The following is a 22,874-nucleotide window of genomic DNA, read 5'->3' as shown; positions in this document are numbered from 1 at the left end:
TAAAATTCTCCCACATGTGAGGGTGATCTTCTCCACTGTTTAACTCAAAACTTTTCTCTTTTTTCATACTTGTAAGTTTCTGGTTTGTTCATTACATATGCTAAAAGCCATAAGATCCAAATACTGGATCTCATCTAATTCAGGATTAGCAAATTTCCATACCCCTCCCATTCTTGAGTTGGATAACCTAAGAGGGAATCTCTTTTTCATTTTCTCTACTCTCTATCTAATTTTTTCCTCCATTTTTTAAAAGTCATTCATTACTTCAGACTGACACAACAATGGAAAGTACTATAAAGTAAATATTTCTTGGTGCATGAAAGTATTAGGTGATGGGAACATTCAGATATTAACAGACACCTAAAATAAAGATGTATGACTTTTGCATTACTGAAAAAGTCTTTATACAAATTAGCATCGGTCTTGGTCTTCTCAATGAAATTCACTCATGAATTTTTCTTCAAAAAGAAACCAAGTTTTTCCCACAAATCTTCACTAACAAATATGGGTTGGTCCTTGTGAAGTTTTTACTTTGGAAACAACATATGTGAGTAAGAATCTCCGCTTAAATCCAGGTGGCTTAAACCCACTACCTAATAGTAAAGTATGCAGTTTTACCAGAATGGAACATACAGAAGTATTCTCCAAACAAGGGGTAATTGAAAACTGGCAAACAAATTTAAGACTTTATCTGAACTTTGCCAATTCAATGGTGAATTACTTTTTGAGTAAGTAGCCCCAAGTCTACTTAATGATGACTATCATATCATCAGTAATAACAATAAAAGAGTCTTGAAATTTACTGCCTGTCACTGAAGCCTAACTATTCTCATTAATGCATCTGTGATATTTCCTCTTTTGCTGTGCCCCTCATTTGATATGCCTATGTGTAATTTAAAACTGGTGTGGAGATTCATGTTATAAGTGATTCTCCCTTCTACCTCTCTAAGATACAATAAATGGCTTCTACCCATTACTTAGAGGAGTTAAACATTTGTATCTAAAAAGTCTTTACATTTTTTTTTTTAGCTGTTTAGAGTTTTAGGTTTTCCAAATTCATGTAGAAGCTTGTCCAAATTTTATACCCTTTTACTTTTATGTTTGTTTCCTAATTCTAAATTTCAAATATACTCTCATATACTTTTTTCTTACATATAATTTTTTATTTACTGAACCTAAAAAGAGATTTTAGTGTAGACATGAGTCTTGATATTTAAGCAGCCTTTAGAGGCCTGGTGAGTCTTATATCCCAAACTATCCTATGCCTTCTTTGATTTATCATGGCTCCTGCTTACAGCAGAGTTTGCAAATTGTGGTCCATGGGCCCAATTTGGACAGCTGACATACATTATATGGCCTTTTTAAAATGATTGATAAAATTATTAGATTAGTTGCCAATACTTTAATGAGAATTTTACACAGAAGTCTGAATATCTGGCTTTTCTGGAAAACACAAGAATATATGATGTCAGTGGGTTTGCAATTTTGCATGACAATATCACCTGGAACTGTATGAGGAATCTGCTTCTTGGGTCAGCACAATTTCCAACACTCCTGCCTTTTAGTAACTGGCCTGCTTTACCATTTGACCATTCTTGTTCTTCTCTTTATTGGAATTTTGGAGTTCAACACAAGTATGACCTCTTCAGCAAGCCTACCTTGATCCGCCCCTCACTGGTTTAGATGTCCTCTTAATGACCCTGTACCTAGCACTTTACTTATTATTATCATAGAAATTATAGCCTTGCAATTATATTACTATTATATTATCTTATATTTACCCCTTAATACTCATATTACTTTTCCACCAATACAATAGACTGTCTGAAACCCTAGACTGAGTTCCTCTTTAAATTCCACATACCTGATAAAGAATAGGAATTTAATTAATATTTATTGTTTGATTGAATGAACACATCTTCTAATAATATACAACATTTAACAGGACAGATGTAATCAATTGTATACAGATTCCTTAATTGAGTAATAAAAGGTTTTGACAATTTTTATCCCTTATGAATAACATGGAACGTGGCTGTCAGGATTATGAATTAGTAGCACTATGGACAAAATTGATAAATTATACATTTACTTAATTTCCTTTGCACCCACATTCCATTTGTCTGCAGTATTTTATTTTCAAACTATAGGCTCAGTTTATCAAATCACATTTTAATGTTTATTTTAGATACATAAAATTATTTCAAAATCATATTTATGAGTATTTGAAAAGTGTTATGAAGAGTTATAGTGATGAGCTATATTATCCTCTGACTTCAATCTTTCTGATAGATTTCTGCCTGTCATTTTGCAAATTTTCCTGGGAGATAGTCTGCTGAACAGAAAGAAGTCATTTATTTTAAATGAAACATTGTGTGATGATGCAGTTACTTGCAAAATAATCACCAAAAGAAAAACAACAGCAACAACAATAACAAAAATCTCTATATTCCAAAGCAAATGCAATCACAGTGATGATGGTGCCATCAGTGGCAATGACAATAATACAATTTCTGACATTTGTAAAACATGAGGTGGCTTATAATGTTGCTTGCACAACCATTCTCTCTCTTAAGCTTCATCAAGACCCTTTGAAGGATTTTAACTACCCCCATCGTGGCGGTCAAGGAAACAAAGGCAAAGACAGGCTGAATGATTTTCCTAGTGTCATAGTAATTTTCACAACTGGGAAGAAACCCGAGGACTCTGATCTTAGAGTTGTTATTCCTCTGCCCCACTACTCGAACTTGACAGTGTCAGCACTGTCCTCGACCATGGTTAGTCTGAAAGAACTCTATATTCTTTCGCTCAGTTGAGGAGGAGAAAGTAGGTTAGCACATATGTCCCCTGAAGTGTGATGTTAAACCCCATGGGGTAATACTTGGAGTGAAATTTTCTGGGCCCTGAACCAAACCTAAGAATCAGGATCCCCAGGATATTCTCATATGCAGGGAGTTTTCTGCCTCACACTAGAGGTCAACGAATGGATTACAATTCTCCTGAATTATAGATCCCCTTAATTTCCCAGAGCAGATGGTCCATTGGAATATAAACAGCCTCACACATTTACTTCAATAAGCCTTACAAATAGTGTAATCCCTTTGTGTATCACATTCTATAAATGGGTGCGAGTCACTGTTATCCACCCTAAATTCTGAGAAATGTTGATACTGAGAGAGAGAAATAAAGATGCAATGGTTAGGATAATCCCTACTTTTGTGATTATACAGCCTTCTGCATTTTTTTTTTGACAAGTATTATAATAAACCAAAAGCAGGTATTGTGCTGTAGTTTCAAAAATCATTTAATGTATCTTGTCTCATTTGTTTTCCTTAGTTCAGTGAGGCTTAGGATACTGTCTAGAACCATTTAGCAAGGAGAAAAACAGGAGTTTCAAGCCAAGCCTGGCGACAGGGAGTGCAGTACGATCTTTTTAAAGACCAATGCTCGGTCTTAAAGAGCCTTCATGCTCGACTTAACCTGTACATAGCTGATTACCTACAAAAGGTCAGTAAATTGCAAAGTAGTTAGGAATTAAAGCTTTTAAGGTATTTGATAACAAGGAGCAATTTTTATATCAGTGAAATGTTTTATGTTGCTTCCTGGTCCCGACCTCTCTCCTTTACTCTTTCCCACGAAATGGGGAGAGCAGTGGGTATGAAATAGAAAACTTGGGGTGCCTGGGTAGCTCAGTGGGTTAAGCCGCTGCCTTCGGCTCAGGTCATGATCTCAGGGTCCTGGGATAGAGCCCCACATCGGGCTCTCTGCTCCACGGGGAGCCTGCTTCCTCCTCTCTCTCTCTCTGCCTACTTGTGATCTCTGTCTGTCAAATAAATAAATAAAATATTAAAAAAAAAGAAAGAAATAGAAAAATTGTTCATTCTTAAGGGGTAGATTGAAAAAAGTCAAGTTCATATCCTACACCATGACACACACGCGTACACACACACACACATACACACACACAGGAACAGAAGAGAAAAGGAGAAGTGAGGGTATCACACTGCTCCAGGCTTGAAAATTTTTCTGATATAGGAAATTCATCAGCGTCAAGCCAATTGCCAGCTCGAGACTTAATAAATTTGCTTGCTTCCCTTAATTAGTACCCTCTTCCTGCTAAAGAAATCTTGATAAAATCCCTTACAAAGCTGGCCTCTTTCAAACTCATGTACCATAGGTGAGCAATATTAATTGGATATTTTCATTATGGATTCTGTGTGCAAGCTTCACCAATGAACAACTATTATTATATTGTAGCGCTCTTACTTTAAAATTGACTCTGTAATAACTCTGAAGACTGTGTAAAGTAAAATTAAATCCTTATCCACAGACAATGGTTTTAGCACTTGTTCTTGTGTTCAGAAAGTACCAAGGTTAGGTCGATACTATTCATTTTGAATATAAATTAAAATCTCCATTTATGTGCATTTTTATTCCAATGTACCCTTAATGCAAAGAATTAAGATGTAAAAAGACAATCAAAATACAATTGTCACGGCAAAGAATGGGAAGTGACTTCTTAAAATAGCTTTTCTACGTAAACTGCAAATCTGATTTTTGGGTACTTGATTTGCCATTAGAAAATGGCAAAATTTATTAGAAAATTTATGAGAAAATAAACCTGTGATTTAATATATATAGTGCTTAATAATTTGTGAGATACTTTCTTTTCCATTGTCTGTTCCTTCATTTCCTTGTATGTTACTAAGAACACAGACTTTACCTTCATGCAAACTTAAATTTATCTCCAAATTTAAAATAACTGAGACAAACGCATGGCAGGAGAGAGGATCATCAAATAGCACTATGAGATATGAAGCAATGATATTAATAGTGATATATTAACAACAGGGTGGCTATAAAGTCTATAAATGCAGAAGTATGCCTCTTTTGAACTCTCCTCATCATTTCTTCTGGGTTATGCTTAATGTGCAGGGCATTCAGTAAAAATTAGAGGTAACACATCACAGATGTTTATGCACAGATAAATGAAAATACTGCACTAATGCACTAGGTTCAGCACAACTTTTGGGAATACATTAAAACCAGGCATGGGTGCCAAGGGACGATACGTCAACATAATCTTTTATTGTGAAGCATTTATTAGATCTATTTGCCCACATTTCCAGACATTAAGACCACACTGTATAATGGATTTTCTAAGAGTTTGGTTGCTTAATATATACCCTTCAAACGCATTAGCTTTATTAAAATTGAGTTGGATCTTAAAACGAATTAAATATTGTGTGGATCACTGCAGCACCCACCTCAGCAACCACCATTTTTCTGTCCTCAGGAATCTTTGCTTGCTCCAAATTACACACAAAACAAAACATAAACTCTTTTGCCTTGGCAGTTTGACCATCCAAGTTGTACTCGCATATTAACTTCCCAAACTTACGGCTCATGATTGTCTCCTGCATCTCCTCCATCCTCTCATCTGGATGACACACTGCTTACCACAGGACTCCTGTTCATGCTGTCCCAGGATTTTTGCTCATAGTACTTAATTTAAATGGAATTAGAGTTATTAAGTTAGATAAAGCTATTCTTAAGTTCCATAACTGGAACTTAAAGAGATGAAACTGTTCCTTTTATGTCCTCAAAGCACTTTTTTAAAGATTATGTGCTTATTTGAGATCAGGAGAGCACGCACCTGTGGGTAAGTGGGGGGGAAGGGCAGAGGGAGAGAGCTCCTCAAGCAGTCTCCCTGATGAGTACAGAGCCCAAAGCAGGGCTCCATCTTACCACCCAAGAGATCATGACCTGAGCCAAAACCAAGAGTTGAACCCTCAACAGACTGAGCCACCCAGGTATTCCATCCTCAAAGCATTTTTAACAGATGTATTGATATGCAGCCCACATACAATTCAATTCACTATTTATCAGTGCATAGTTCATAGTTTTTTTAGGATATTCACAAAGGTTTGTATACATCACCAAAGTCATTTTCTAGCATTTTTTTTTTCATTTCCAAAAAGAAACTCCATACCCATTAGTAGTTATTTCTCTTTGTCCCCCTTCAGCCTTTCAGTTCTAGGCAACCACAAATCTACTTCCTGTGTCTACAGATTTGCCTGTTCACGACATGGTGCACAAGAGGGCTCATACAATATATGGTCTTTTTTGACTGGCTTCTTTCACTTAGCATGATGTTTGCAACATTCAATCATGTTGCAGCACAGATATTCATTCATTTTATTGTTCTATTGCATTCCCTTGTGTGGATATACCACAGTGTATTTGGACATGAAGCTTGCTTCTGTTTTGGGTTATTATGAATAATAATAATGTGTAAAACTTTTTATAAAGTCACATGATTTCCTTTCTCTTGGGTGCATGTCTAAGTGGAATTGCTAGATCACATGGTCACTTTAAGCTTAAAATTTTGAGTAACTGCCAAACTGTTTTCTGGAGTATCCAAACCATTTTATATTTCCAACAGCAATGTAAGGGGGTTCTACTTTATTCACATTCAACATCTAATCTCTCTTTCATTATAATCTTCCTAGTGTAAGTGAAGCTACATCTTATTGTGGTTTTGATTTGCCTTTCCCTAATGACCAAATGAGGCATATGTCCATGTGTTTATAGTCTTTTAAATTTTTTTCTTAGCCATTTTATTTATTCTTCTTTGTAGAAATATATTTTTCTCATTTCTATATTTCTAAGAATTCTTTTTCTTTATACTATTGAGTTTTGAGAGCTCTTTACTATATAATTAGGATAAAAGTTCTTTATCATATACATAAATGGCATTTTTTTTTCTCATCCTTGGTTGTGTTTCCACTTTCTTGATGATGTCCCCTGAAGCACAAAAATTTTAATACTGATAAAGTAAATTTATGTATTTTTTCTCTTGTTTGTGTTTTTTGTTGGATTGCTGGATCATATGGTAGTTCTGTTTTTAACTTTTTGAGGAACCTACCTATTGTTTTCCAAAATGGTCACACAAATTGATAATCCTATTGGTAGTGTAGTGTGCAAGGTTCTCCTTTTCTCCCCTTCCCTGCTATCTCTTATTTTTAACTATGTCCTTTGAATGTATTTATAATAGACACTTTGAAGATTTTATCTGCTAAACCCAATATCTGGGCCTTCTCAAAGTAGATTCTGTGCTTGTTTGTCTGTTTTTCTTTCAATCTGTGTTTAGTCTCACTTTATTTTTTATGTGCATATCTTACAAGCTTTGGTTTTTTGGGTTTATTTATTTATTTTTTTTTTTTCAAAGAACTAGAGATTCCAGGAAATATATTCTAAGAAATCCGGATACTGATACCCTACTCCTCACCAGGGTTTATTTATGTTGTTTGCAGGCTTCTTTCTTTGCTGACTTGAACTGACTATTCCAGTGAAGCTCATTTCCTCCCCAGCACACGGTTCTGATCCTTGTCCTCAAAGAGCACAGCCCTGTGGAGGCACACAGTCACTCTGGGATGCAATTTTAGTCCGTCAATCTTCAATTATTTCTTCCCCTGATTTCTCTACTTCTGCAGGTGTCACATCCAGCTGCCACCCCCAACTCATTCCTACATAATTACTCTATTTTTCTAGACAATGCTCAGGGGGTTGATATTCCTTCACAGTTTGATGCAATTACTTTTGAGTCACTTTTAGGGGCAGTCTTAAAAGCTAGTCTAGGAGGTTTGTGCTGGCCCTAGGTAGGCTTTTCTTTGTTCTTTTCCTTTTTCTCTCAGATAAACTTCTAGCTGATTTGTGCTTTAACGTCTTGCTCTCATGAAGGTACAACTCCCAGGCCCCCCTCCCCACCCCTTTTAATTGCTTACCACCAAAACCCCACTGGCTTTGACTCTGCTTTTAGCCTTGAACTTCTATACATTTTTTTCCCCCAAATGAATTCAGTTCCCTGGGCATGGTAAGCAACGCTCTCTGTTGTTACCACTCCCAGACCAAAGGGCTATGTCAGTGCTAGCAAACTGTAGACATGTCATTGTTGCTCTTCTGCTTTCTATACAGTGTGCTGGGGAGTGCTAGTCACCCTGGTCTCTTCAGTTCACATGTCAGCACGGAGTGTTGACCATTCTCGGGGCTGGGCTGAGGACAGTCAGGGTTCCATATTCTCAGCCTGCCATTCCTGGAATAGAGCCTGCACCCTGGAGTGCTGGCTTGGTGAAGGAAGGGAAAACCCCACCCTCTCATTGTTCTTGCCTGGAGAGTTTCTGCAACATGGAACTGAAGGGGATAGAAGCCCTGACAATATGACCTCCTGGGGCACAATGTAGTCCTAGGTTGGGAAGTCTGGGGGGCAGGAGCTCTGCATTATGCACCCATCCAAAGCAGAATTCTGTCATGCAGAGATGAGGGGAAGAAGTGTGTGGCTTGTGGCTCAAAGGGCACAGACTTTTCCTGTTCTTATCAATAGTCAATACATTTTCTTGAATATTTTTTTTTCTCTTTGTGGAATGTCCTTTAGACAATTTCTTGAGGCTTTAAATGGCTTGTTTTTGTTTTGTTTCCATGAGTTCCAGCTGTTTTGCTGGCGACCAGGTCCATGGAACTCCTCATATCACCATTCTAGAAGTCAGTTCTCAATTTTCATAACACATTTTAAATCTCCTTGTCTTCTTATAGCTCTCAGATACTGTGAGCATTATCCTGAGATGAGCTGCTATCCCTCAACTGTTTTTTGCACCAGAAATGACACACCATAGCACATAGTGCTTTCTACATCTTATGACCTCAGTGCAAGTTTTTTGAGTTAAATGTATGGCACAGGATCAAAGATTTACTTTAAATTTCTTGATTGTTTAAAAAGGAGCTGTGTTGTCAAAGAAAATTTCTAATTATTATTGGGACTTAACTAATGTGGTTTAGTAGTAGGTCAGAGAACCACTAAGGAAGAAGTAAAGATGTCCCCACCACCATCGCCATCAGCAAATACCCAATTAGAGGCTTACTCTGTGAGGCACACTGACGGGTGCCACGTGTGCTCTATGACAAGCCATGTCCAGGTGCCGTAGGAGTCAGACGTGTTAAATTGATTAAGTCACTACTGAGAGTAAAAGAAAGCTCCCGAGGGAGATTATCCCTCATCGTGTTTCATGATTAGAAGAAACCATATTTATTTCCCATTACTGCTTCAGATAATATCACACATATGGTGACTTAAACACTGCGTATTTGTTATCTTACAATTATGTTGGCTATAGCTCCAACACTTGTCTCACAGGGTTCAAGCTGTTAGCCAGGAAAGCTATGTTCCTTCCTGGAGGCTCATGGGGGAAAATCTGTCTCCTGGCTGTTCTTAACATTTGCAAGCTTCCTGTGTTCCTGAGCTCATGGCATGCGTCTTCAAACTCTTCAAACTCAGCCATACTGGGAGAAATCTCTACTCTATCACACCACTCTAACATTCTCCTCTGTCTTTCTCTTCCACTTTTAAGTCTCCTTGTGATCGATCACATCAGGACCAAATGGAAAATCCAAGATAATCTTCTTTTTTAAGGTTCGCCGATTAGCAAACTCAATTCTATCTATAAGATTAATTCCTATTTTCTAATATGGGAATATAGTCACAGATTCCAGGCATCAGGACATGGATGTCTTTTGGAGGCCATTGTTCTCTTGACTGCTGACTGTGTTTCTGTGTTCCATCCCTATCCTGTTAAGAATGGGAGAAATAATAGTTTTTGCTGATACTGTATTTCACCTATAGATGACAGAATTGTAATTAAAGTATTGTTAGCACAATAGTTTTGCAGTATGAATATTATAGTATGAATATAAATTTTTCATAAAAGGTTACCCATATTTCTTCAATAGTCTACAGTTCCTCACACATTTTACTGTTGGATTTTAGCCTTTAGTGGACATTTTCAGATAAACCATTATTTGAGATAGTTTCCTTTCCCTAATTAAGTTAGAAACTGTTGGCTATGACTCTACACTTTGCCTTTTTCCAGAGTGTTGTACAAATTGATTCACTCATACATTTTTCTCCATGGTGTGATTTTCCACTTTGTTCAGTGTAACTTTTTTGGAATTGCTTTATTTTTCTTCTTCTTCTTCTTTTTAATTAAATTTCATCATCTTGACAAATATAGCACATAAGGATTCAGGGTTTCTGCTATATTGCCATCATCACTAATCAGAGTAACAAGTGAATTTTACTAAATAATATATCCGTAAAATATCATAAGTTCTTTCTATAAGTTATAAAATTTTCCTTACAAAAGTCATAGAAGGTGAGTACTATTTTTTTTTTAAAGTCCATTTAAGCCATGACAAAATCGTGGCTCAGAGATGTTAATGATTTTCCCCAATATGGTTCCACTTAAAAATACATGCTTTTCTTCCAATGACAAATCAGATCTCAAGTACAGCCTGGGAGAACTGTCAGCAGATGACTACACACTATGTGAAAAGCCTCATAATGGGTTTCACGCAACTGAAATATAAAGCCAATATATTTTGCATACCCTGTAAGTGTTGTTTTTCTGTGAGTCAACATCCTTTGTATCGATGGCATTCAAGTTTTATGGGGAGAGCAAGTACAATTTAGAATAAACGTGTCATTGCTTATGTTGAGATTCAAATTGAATGTTTTGAATCTTAAGCAAGAGTCTTGGGAGCCAGGTTTTTCTGAAAATAAAATAATTTCTTAAATTCCGAAGCGTTTTCCCCGACTAAAGCAGAGGAAGTTTTGAGTAAAGCTCTTTACTATAAGCCCTGACACAGAGAGGGTGAAAGACATGGTATAAAGGAAGTTTTTATTCCACAGCAAAAAGTAAAGCCTTCCAGGACAGTGGAGGCTTTGGCCAAGAAGACAGACTCGGAGGGGATAAGACGAGGGTTAAAATTGTATGTTCCTAAGAAAACTGTCTCTGCTCAGGTAGACCGAGGTCTAAAACGTGAACCTCAGGAACTTGAGAATTAAGATGCTACGTAGTGGAAGGAGTTGCTGGCATAAAAGTATTCGAAGCTTGGCTGCTCTGGCATGATCTATGACCACATGAGGTGATTATGGCAGACCAGAAAGGGGCATCACATGTTTAGAATGAGAAGGGGCTCAAGAGTGTCAGCTCTCTTTGTCAGCTCTCTTCCTGCATGGGACATTGGAAAAAATCTCCCTGTTCCTGCGCACTCTGTGGGGTTCAAAGGGTTTCTGTGAAACACCAGCCTGCAGACCTGCTAGAGATTTCCTGGGCTGAGGGCAAACTGGGAGTAAGCCCAGAGTAAGTCTGAATTCAAAGGAGGGGCAGGGCCAGGCAGAGAAACACAGGAGAGCAGCAGAGCCAGCTCGAGGCCAGGCAGAGGAGCCGTCCAACTTTATGGGAGGAGAAGTCAGGTGTTATATAGGCAGAGAATAGACAGTAGCTAAGCAGTGACCTTGAAAGTTGCTGAGTCAACACCAGTCCACATTTCAGCCAGAGGCCAGCAGAAGCCAGTGAACTCATCAACAGAAATCCCTGTTTTCAGAGCTCAGGTTGCATCCATATACCATTAGGTAAGGACAGATTCTTTCGCTGTGGTACGTGTGGGGCTGTGATGTGTGCATGCTGGCATGTGGACCGGAAGGTTCTGGAGGAGGGGGTTAATGGAGAAACAGGAAAAGTCTGATCATTCATCTAAATAGACTGAGTCTGTGTTAAACTAGAAAAGGATGACATTACTTGAGGAGATAAGTTTACTTTTTAAATTGATCTTCGTTTGTTTTTATACCACTAAGTAGATCTGGGGATGCTTGGGATAGAGAAGCTCAGTCATTAAAAACAGAAAAGGTTACTTGTCTTCAAATCTGTATCATTGTCAAATTTGGCTCCCTTCTGCAGAGGAGCCTTCTAATACATTGTGCGTCAAGGCAATCTTCCTTGGAGTCAGGTAAAACGAGACAGGATAAGACAGATAACAGCATGACTTAGACAACTGGAAAAGGTCTTCCCGGTTTTCAAAAACCTGTGGTGTTTTTATTGGTGGTGTTGGTTTTTTTTGTTCGTTTGTTTGTTTTTTTACCGAGTGACTTTTTAATGCCATGCTTCAGTGTTTCCTCCGCCCAAGAAAATGCTATAAGAAATTCTATTGATCTGTCGACAAAGACATAAACACACAATTTTGTGGGGAAATAGTTACACCCAGAAAACTATGTTCTTAAACAGAACTTTATTACTGTTTTACCTAAAGTCTTTTTTTTTTTCTTTTTCCTAGTCTAAGCACTAGGCTTTCTAAAAGTGGCCACACATGTAGCCATTGGAATCTGCATGTGCTGGAAGTACCCTTTTCATCCATTTTTACAGCCCAACTTTACCTCATATGGCTGCCTTAGGTTCATAAGGAAGAGTCTAAAAGCATCAGCAGGTGTTGGTACCCAAGGACTCATTTTAAAGCAAGGGTTGAGTTTATACTCTCAAAAGTGACACCTTTGGTGTAATGTTTGACCTCTGCCTTTTAAATAAGTATAACATGTGCTTCAATTTCCTCAGTTCATGAACAAAGCAGAAATACTGAATTAACAGCAGAATGCCAATTCATTAATTTAGCTTGAGAAATGGACTCGCCAATTCCCTTCTGGTTATCCACATCCCTCAGGGTACAAACTATAGAGAGAACCAAGGTCATTAAGGGAGTGTTCTTGCTGAATTTAGAATCACAGTAAGGGAAACTCAGGATATACATCAAATGGCCAACAGACCTGCTAGACTATGAAGATGAATTCCTCTCCGAATATCATGACATCAGTGGTATATAAATAAGAGATGCCACAGGCCAGGTCTCGGCTCTCTTTCTTTGTAGGACACCGAGTATTCGATGTCAAGTTCTACTTCTCTTTTTCTCACATTATTTTTTTTAGTAATCTGAATATTTTCCCTAGTTAAAATAATGATCCCAAAGTAGGAGTCTTCTCGCTTCTTTGTGAAAATCCTTGCATGATGAACATAGGGAGAGAACCAACACGCTAGCATTGCATTTCCCAATTTGTGACACAAAATATACCTGATAGCTAAGTGACTACGATCCCTGGGCTATTGTAGACACACCACAGGGACCAGACATCAGGAAAACCAGTTTTCATACCCACCCCAGAATTTAAACTGCTAGTTTACAGGATGATTGCCTAAACACCAAAGTGCCTCTTAAGTTTAAAGAACAATTTGATACACGGTGCCTTGAAATGGTGACTTTTCTCTAGAAAATCAAAGCATTTTTTCGGCGATTTTACTACTTGATGGGGCAATTACATTAGACAGATCCTTACAACTACTGTTAGGAACCACTGTTCATTGATAACTGTTTGTAATTTCAGATTCCTTTGCTCCTCTAAGAGAATGAGAGAAAAATATGTTTTTTAATTCACAAAAAATGTGAATAAAACACATTTTAGAACTTCATCTGCTGTGTATAATGAAGTACAACTATATGAGCAACACTCTAGTCACAATTACCAGCAGACCAGTAAAATACAAGTAAGCAAAATGGTCTGTATTTATTTTTCCTTGCAGACTGGGTAATTTAAAACACATTACTGTAGGATTCCAGTTTCTTTATTAACGACTACTAAACTGAATAGCTATTACACAGAAGGCGCCATATCAGGCAAAGAAGAGACAAACAGTAACAACTGATAAGACATAACACCTGCTACCATTTTGGGAGCGCCCACTTACCTCAGCTATCATATTTCCAGGCATTAGCATATTCAATTTTTACAGAGATCTAGAAGATATAAAACAAGCCCTTTCTCTTTGGCTCTTTGTAACTTCAGTAAGACTGACTGTGAAAGTGATGGGGTTTGGGAATATAGGTGAGGTTAGATGGGGTAAGTCTGGAGCTGATGGCCAAGAAGGGATTCTTGAGATGCCTTTGGTGCTAGATAAAGCATGGGGACAGGACCTATGGGCAGAAAGAGTTGCTGTCCCAGGGTTCCAAGAGAGGCTAATTACATACTTGGGAGCTAGGAGATTTTCATATTGTTAAAGAAGATACCTGAGACCTTGCCATTGTCAAGTTAAGGTTGTTTTCCCCTCTAGCAAGGCATTAACATAAATGTAGTGGGGAGCTTTCTGGAAGAATGTCACACCTATCCGGCCCCTGAGTTGGAGTTGGGGGAGAGGTTGCAGGGCGTCCTCAGCTAGCCTTCTGCTCCCTCTTCAAAAGCACATAGTCTAACACCTACTTACTGGTCATTGCACATCTCACCTGCTTACCCTGTACTCAGTGCCTGTCAGCATTAGTTCCTGTTACACTGTTCTTAAAACACTCTTACTGGTAGTCCTACTGGAGTTAGTTATCCTACTGACTTCTATGGCCAGCTGAAGCCTTGATCTGTTGCGGTGTGCAGCCTGCAGCCTCTATTCAGGAGAGCAGCATTTCCCAAAGGCCAGTTTACAGATCACTGCTGGGCCTGTGGAGTCCTCCAGGTTATTTCTAAATAGATGCCCTGCTCTATTTGCATGTTTTAACATAAAATACACACACACACACACATACATACATACATACATACATACATATATTCATTTCATTTTTAGTCCTTTTAGGATTTTTATAATCTTGTGACTTGTTAACCTTCTAAAGTGAAGATACTTGTTACTAGGTTCAAAGATAACATCACATTTCATTTAAACTTTTTTGGATTATAAAGAAAGAAGTTGGTTAGGGTAGATGAGCCCTAAAATAATTTTGTTTCTTCACACAATCTTGAGCAATATAGAGGACTACTAATTTAGAGATTAATGTATTTAAGACATATATATATATGTCTTATTGATATGGGAAACAGGCAGAAGAAAAGTTATTAAATTTCCTTACTACCTAGAGCCCACTGACAAGTCCTTGAAACAGGCAAAATGACATTCCTCTAGGGACTCAACTGCCTCCACCTTAGTACTTTGCCCAGGGCAAAACTCAATCCTATCCTGACCACCCCCCACCCCCAACCCGGATTTTGTGGGTCTACTTTAACATAAAAAAATTCCTTCGGAAACTTCCTTTATCTCTAATGCCTCCCCCACCAAGATACATGTTAGCAATCCCCCCCCCCCCAAGCATATGACCCACCAATATAGATTTGAAAGTTCTCATGACTAAGGTTTTATCAGACGGTAATAAATGATCTTTTCCCAAAAACAGCTAGCCCCTCAAGGTCCTGGAAACCTTGCTTCCAAAATTCCTTAGAGACTTAAGCCATCCCTGACCCCCTCCCAACTTGCAAGTTTGTAATGAACCACTCCTTACAACCCTGGGGGCAGCAGCTCTTTCTGCCCACCAGTCCTGTCCCAGGCTTAAACAAACCACCATTCTGCACCAAAGACATCTCAAGAATTCTTTCTTGGTCATCGGCTCCAGACCTCACTTATATTCTAAAACGTCATCATTATGAATGTTTTTGATACATATGTAAGTACATATGATGAGGGAGCAGAAGGCAAGCTGAGGACAGCCAGAAGCTGAGACCACTCCCCACCCCCCCACCCCAGATAGGATATATGTGACATTTTCTCAGGCACGCTTGGCTGCCCTAGAGGACAAACAAATGGTTACCTGATAGTGATCACAACCCAAGTCTCCCTCAGTTTACAAATGTCTCAGCAACATACAAGAACAAAGCATTTCTATTAATAACCTAGCTCCTAGAAGGAAATGCAGATAAAATTAAATGTCCTTACAACCTGCAGCCCATTGACAGATACTTGAAGCAGGCAGAGTGTAATGTTCCTGCAGGAAGCACCCAACTCTCTTAATTTAATGCTTTGTTAGAAGGAAAACAACCTTAACCTGGTAATGGCAAGGCCTCTGGCATCTTATAGGTCCTCCTTAGTGTGAGAAAGTTTTTTTGAAAGCCTTCTTTTCCCTTACCTCTTCCAACCCCATAGCTTAATCAGCCACCCCTCACAACCCCGAGGCGGCAGCTCTTTCTGCCCACAGGTCCTGTCCCTGTGCTTTAATAAAATCACCTTTTTTGCGCCAGAGACATCTTAAGAATACTTGGTTATGGGCTCTGGACCTCACCCCACCAAACTTCACTTATATTCTAAAACCCCATGTAATGAGTACGAACCTTTAATAAATAAAGTGTAGTAAATAAATGAATAAATAATAAATAAATAAATAATATGTAGTAAGTGCAAACCCCTACTAAATGAAAAACAGGCAAAAGGAACAAAATACAAACTAACCACATAGCAAATAAGCCTAGACCATATGCGTGTAGTGATTACCACATAGCAAAAAAGCCTAGACCATATGCGTATAGTGATAAGATTAGCGCGGAGTAACAAGTTGTAAATATTTTAACTTGTGTGAAATATCGTAAACCAAAACATGTTTACGACGTGTGTATGTTTTTGGTGTGTAAGCATAAGAAAAACAAGTGATGTAATGTGTTTATGAAGGAGACTTAGCACAGTATATAAAGAGACATCGGGTTGGACTGAGGTGCAGCAAGCTCCCTGTCGGGAGGACATCATGGCCGGTGCTACCCACGCCCGGACAGTTTCGTTGCCAACCACTCACTGGTTCTCAGTCTCAACTTCTGCGGTGACCTCTCTGTCTAGATTGTGAGGCAACGTCTCCTTCTCCGTGACAACGTCAGCGGACCATGACCGGGCCACGATAGTGGTGCGGACCTCGTCCCAATAAAGATAAAGTGAGTTATATCATATCCATCTTTCTCTATCTCTTCTTTACACGTTGCGACCTCCTGGCGGGACGCAGGGGTTTTGCTCGTGACACCCCATCACATAGACCATCCTATTTTAAATATACACATTAAAGATGTTCCAGAAAAATCATGTGGATTCTGGATGGGGATCATTTTTTCAATTTTTTTTTTAATGAACTATTAACATCATTCATCCCTTTCTTAACTGTGCAATAATGAATTCTCTGCATTAGTTTCAGAAACTTTTCTTGGCAACAGCAACCAAATCAAATTCCAGCACTATATCTGTTTCAATGGATTAAAATAATACTTAACAAATTACTGTGAAGCTTGAAGGCTGAAACACAGAGGTATAATTAACATATCAAAGAATCCTATTACTCCACAATTTATATAAATAAAAAGAGAAGAGCACTTTTCTTGTTTTCCTTCTTCCTCATTGCAAAATTGTACCAATATTTTCAAACAATTATTATCTCAGACATCAAAAAGAAAAGAAAAAGGAAACTACTTTGGTTTTCATAATCTTTCTCCAAAGTGATTGCTTTGTTTATATACAATTTAAAAACTTTCAAGTAGACACAGTCTGTTAATCCCATATTCACTTACGTAGGCCTCCTCTACAGTATAACTGTGTTAAATAGAAAAAAAAAACCCAAAAACCAAAAAACAAAACAACAACAAAAAAAACCCTCAAACTATAATAGAACATGCGGTCATAGCCCAAAATCAATCTGATTTTCTCCTTGTTATATAGTAATTTATTACATTGTAATTATTATATTGTAATTTATTATATTGTAAGTAAATAGTAAAAATGTAATTTTATAGATAAGCCACAAGATAAAAATGATTTTTCACACCTATAATTTAATAGATTACAAAATAAAATCATTCTTACGCACGTGTGTTGAAACTAAAACTTCAGTTTTGCAAATTATGTATAGATGCTGCTTCTAGCAACACAACTAATTTATCTCCCTGTGTACATTATCAACACAGTCTAACTGAAAACTCAAGCAAATTTCTTAAATAGGTAATTTTACTCTGATTTCTGAAAACTTCTAACCATACATACGCATCTTTGCTTTCACTCCACTGACAAACAAAAGTATATATGTGTTTCACCCGACATCAATGTCCCCTTACAAATATCTGTTCTCTAGTATTTCCTGAACTTAAAATGTCAATAAATACCTATCGAGCCCTCCCTAGTCTCACACTCCACACATACTCATCCCTGACATCTTTATCAGCTGTCATCCAAAGAGAAGTCAACTTTCCTCTCTCAGAGTCTACAATCTATGGCCTAGGTCCCCTATTTAGGTGGTTGCTTGTTTTGGTAAAGAAATAGCCACAATTAATCTTTTAAACATATCCAATGGCTGCTTTTGCTTTAAAAATGTCATGACACTGCCTCCAAAACTGAAAATACTTACTATTTATTTTTTAAAAGAAAAGTTTTACTGACCAGAGCTCTGATGTAGGTAGCCATGCCATCTTCCAAACAGATTACATTTAAAATTGTAAAACACATGAGAAATTGTGTCTTGGAACAAGCCTTGCCTATTGAAAATTTGTTTGCTGAAGTCACAACATAATCATGAGACAATATTATATGGTAAGCAATGAGTTACACAAGTTTTTTGGTTTTTCTCTGAGTCAGAGATCTGTTTGTATTAATAATGCACAGAAAAGCACTGACATTTGAATTTACAAACCCTTAACAAGTCAAAATGCATTTTAAAACATTTTTTTATTTTTATTTTATTTTTTTTAAGATTTTTATTTATTTATTTGACAGAGAGAGATCACAAGCAGGCAGAGAGGCAGGCAGAGAGAGAGGAGGAAGCAGGCTCCCCGCCGAGCAGAGAGCCCAATGCGGGACTCGATCCCAGGACCCTGGGATCATGACCTGAGCCGAAGGCAGCGGCTTAACCAACTGAGCCACCCAGGCGCCCCTAAAACATTTTTTTAAATATATTATTAAAAGCACTAGGGGGGCACCTGGATGAATCCCTCAGTTAAGCCTCTGTACTCTGTTCAGGTCATGATCTCAGGTCCTGGATTAAGCCCTGTGTTGGGCCCTCTGCTCAGCAAGGAGTCTGCTTTTCCCTCTCCTGTCCCACACTCTGCTCCTGCTCTTGCTCTCTCTCTCCCCCTCTCTCTAATAAATACATAAAATCTTTGTGGGGGGGGGAGCACTTAAGAATATGCATAATTATCACAAGGTCATTTTGCATCATAAAGGATAAAAGCTAAAGAATTCTACATTTCCAAAGAAGATTACTATCTTAAGATGAAGAACAAAGAATGAGGTATATTTAATAATGACATGTAAAAACTAATGCTATTTGATAACACTTTCTTCTGTTTATCTAAAAGATGGAAATCATCTTAGAAGTTGTATTAGCATACTCCTGTTCAGCAATGACTCAAGGCTGTTTGACAATGATAATACCTAACACATATCAAATATTTAGTATGCACAACATACTTGCCTTTAGTATAAAAACAGCTGAATTCCAGAAATTGTTTTATGTTTCAAACTATCATTTTAATTAAAATTTAAGTTATAAAAAAGTATTATAACATTACAAACCAGTAAGTGAACTACCATTGGGTGAGTAATGTGCCCAGGTCATCTAGTGAATAGCAGAACCAGCAAGAAAACCCCGGTCCAAGCCTTCACCTTGATTCTGTCCTCCTGCTAATCAGATGAAGCAGGTTGGTTCGTATACAGAAAAATCACCATAGTATCTGAATTTTTGCTACGGTTCTGAATCCTAGAGAAGTGATCACGAACTGATCATTTAAGCTCTGTAGTACTGTCACCTCAACTATCACACGGGGATAATTACAACTGCGTTCTCTACTTCATAGACACATGAACATGCAGTGGAAAGCTGAAAACAAGTGTGTGTCTTGTGTACCCAGAGTAGGTGAACCCAAAGGGAGAAGGAAGTATTTTGGTCGAAGGAGAATTGGTACTAAAGAAAAGACAGATTTGGATGTTAGTAGAATCCCTGTGAGAAAAATACAAGCAGAATTGAGAGAATGGCATTCATACAATTTTCCCTGGATATCTGGAGACCTGGAAGCCCGAAGTCTTCCTTGAGCTTGATATAAAAGGGAGCATTTCAAAGAAAGGCAGGTAGTAGGGTAAAGGATTTTCCCTGCTGTTGTACACAGCAGCTTCAGAGCGGGGCAGGGGTGGCTGAGCAGACTTGCAGGAAACACGGGAAGAACCCCAAGGAGAAGGGTCTATAGGGGCACTACTCAAGTCCTAGGGGCCACATCGCTACGTCACTGAGACCTGAAAGCTGGAAGGATACCTGTAGTTGCCCCCACAGAGGTCTGGTCAGGTGCCCCCGGAGCAGGTGAGCTCTCTCCCCAGCAGAAATCAGAAAGCCAGGGAGCACTAAGACCATGAGCAGGGGATGCAACTCAAATATTCACATTTCCTACAGATGTGACTACCAGAGACTACCAGAAGCTGCTCTCCGCTTTCCCCGGGGGAAGGAGAGCCAGGGATCCTGCGGAGTGAAGGGAAGTCAACCCCCAACAGAAGCTGGTGAAACACCTGCATTCACAGTTCTCTTGAAAAGCAGCAGGAATGGGCCAGTCCTAAATGAGCATCGGGCCATCGGCCCTCCGGGGGCTGGGGTTGGGGTTGGGGGCAGAGTGGACAGCTGGGGGATACAGGGAAGGGCAGAGCAGGGCCCCTCTCCAAGGAGCCCTCTACTGGGAGCCCACTTCCAGGTGCCTTCTTGCAGGGTGGGAGTGCTTCCAGAAAGGGCACTTCCGGGTCCCATTTAAGGGCAGGTAACACTCTGGGGTGACCATTTCCAGGGAGCCGCTTCCAGGGAACCTTCTTGCGGGGTGGTAGAACTTCCAGAGAAGGAGGCACTTCTTGGGTGGAGGCATTTCCCGGGTGGAGGCGGGCGGTGCCCACTTCTGGTAGCCTGCTTGGTTGGGGAAGGTGCACATCTGGCGTACACACTTGCGGGGGCTGCATGGGCTGGGAAGACAGGTGCATGCAGGCAGTGGCTAATGAGGTAGAGGGAACCTGCTGGGCGGATACCAGGAAGACATTGGCAGGTGCCGGGATGCCCACGGTGGGCGGGGAGGCGCATCAATCCCACCCATGCCCAGTACAGCTGAACAGGCCCTGGATGGAGACCCCAGTGCATGCCAGCACGCATGCGTGCAATCAGACATGGCAGCGCCTAGGAACATCTGGGGCACGCGGGCCAGCTCCAGGATGATAACACCAAGCACAGACCCTGTCTGACCCCACTGGCCACGGCGCGGCGGGGAAAGCTTAGTAGATTCTTTTGTATTACCTTTTTACTGAAAGGAACTGAAAAATGGTGAAACAAAACCAAAACAAGGGGGGAAAATTAAACTTTTGGACAAAACTGCCCCAAAAAACAAAATACACTTTCTCCCACTTGAATTAATATAATTTAAAAAGGGAATCTGCGGTTATGAATCCGACATTTAAATATTAAAATAGAAATAATATGGAGATTAAAATAGAAGCCAAACAGACCTTGAGAAAATTGAAGGAAATTATCATTTCGACTCAGAACTCATGACTAAACTACAAAAGTTGCCAAGAATAGCACAACTGGATGTACAGCAAAGTACAGATAAGAAGGAGCCAGGACCAAAAATGAAGCAAAGAAGGAGATAAGAGGAGTCAGAGAAAAGGACAAAATTCCCCACCCCAAAAAGGAACAGAACTTAAAAGTCCAGGAAATTTTCACAACGTAACAGATGTTCCTAATATGCATATGGAAATGGTGCAGGTGATTCTGCTAAAACTGACGTATCCTCGCTGAAGTACACCACGGCAGTACTGTAGAATAATAACACACACCCAAGTACTCTTTTTTTGTTGTTGTTGTTGTTTTTAAGATTTTATTTATTTATTTGACAGAAAGAGATCACAACTAGGCAGAGAAGCAGGCAGAGAGAGAGAGAGGAGAAAGCAGGCTCTCCATGGAGCAGAGTGCCTGATGGGGGCTGGATACCGGGACCCTGGAATCATGACCTGAGCCAAAGGCAGATGCTTTAACCCACGAGCCACCCAGGCGCCCCCACCCAAGTACTCTTAATGAGTGAACTAAAGGACACATTTTTTTTTTAAGATTTTATTTATTTATTTGACAGAGAGACACAGCGAAGAGGGAACATAAGCAGGGGGAGCAGAGAGGGAGAAGCAGGCTTCCCTCTGGGCAGGCAGCCCAATGCAGGGCTCAATCCCAGGACCCTAGGACCATGACTGGAGCCGAAGGCAGAGGCTTAACCCACTGAGCCACCCAGGCACCCTGAGGACACATTTTTTTAATGAAAAGTTGATTGGAAATGCAGTAACTGTAAATGGGAGTAAATCACTGGAAAAATACAAATTCACGAGTTCATGGCAATGATATAAAAACATGGCAGGTGTTGGGAGAAGAGGAAGAGGAGAAAGAAAACAAAAACATGAAACAAGAATAGATAATTCACGGGAAAAAATAAGCTTTTACTATTTCTTAAGAAGAACTGAATTTTATCCATAGTTAATGAGAGAAGATACTTCTTAGAAGAATGCCAACTAACATATTTAGATGGAATGACAGAATTCGGAAAACCACCATTTTGTAACCACTTATCAAGGCATTGATTAGGTTTGGGGACAGGACAGTTATAAGGTAACAAAGTAAAACAACACAGTCTTCTTGCTAATATCTATGGAAAAACTTATTTTAAAGTGAACACATTTCATAATACCTTCTTAGGAAAGTAATAAAACCTTACCACAAGTGGGATGACATCATGTGGGTGTACCCTTTAATGAGATGAATTATTTAGTGCCTAATATGATCTATAAATAGTTTTATCAAAAATACACAACCTGAGTGTAATCTAGCCTCTAGATTTATCTTCTAATTTTTAGGAAATTGAGGGAATAAAGGAACGAGGTAAAAGATATCAAAAGGAAATAATCAGACAAATCAAAAAATATCCTACAAGAAAAATTACCAGGTTGTCAAGGGAAAATGAAGTCAATAGGCTGCTTTACAACAAAGAGATTAAGGAGAAAATGCCATACTACCAATATGTCGATCGCCGGTCCCCACCCTGACATACATTAGGCCCAAAGGTGAGGTGATGCTATCTGGGATAATGAATACAGAAAAGCTGCCATGACCACAGTAGTGGTAATGGTCTTTTTGTCTCTGACAACGTTGTTTTAGTCTAATGG

This window comes from Mustela putorius, unplaced genomic scaffold (genome assembly GCF_011764305.1).
Source record: "Mustela putorius furo isolate JIRA1106 unplaced genomic scaffold, ASM1176430v1.1 tig00000577_pilon_pilon_pilon, whole genome shotgun sequence".
In the NCBI taxonomy this organism is placed as follows: Eukaryota; Metazoa; Chordata; class Mammalia; order Carnivora; family Mustelidae; genus Mustela; species Mustela putorius.
This window is presented reverse-complemented; position numbering follows the sequence as displayed.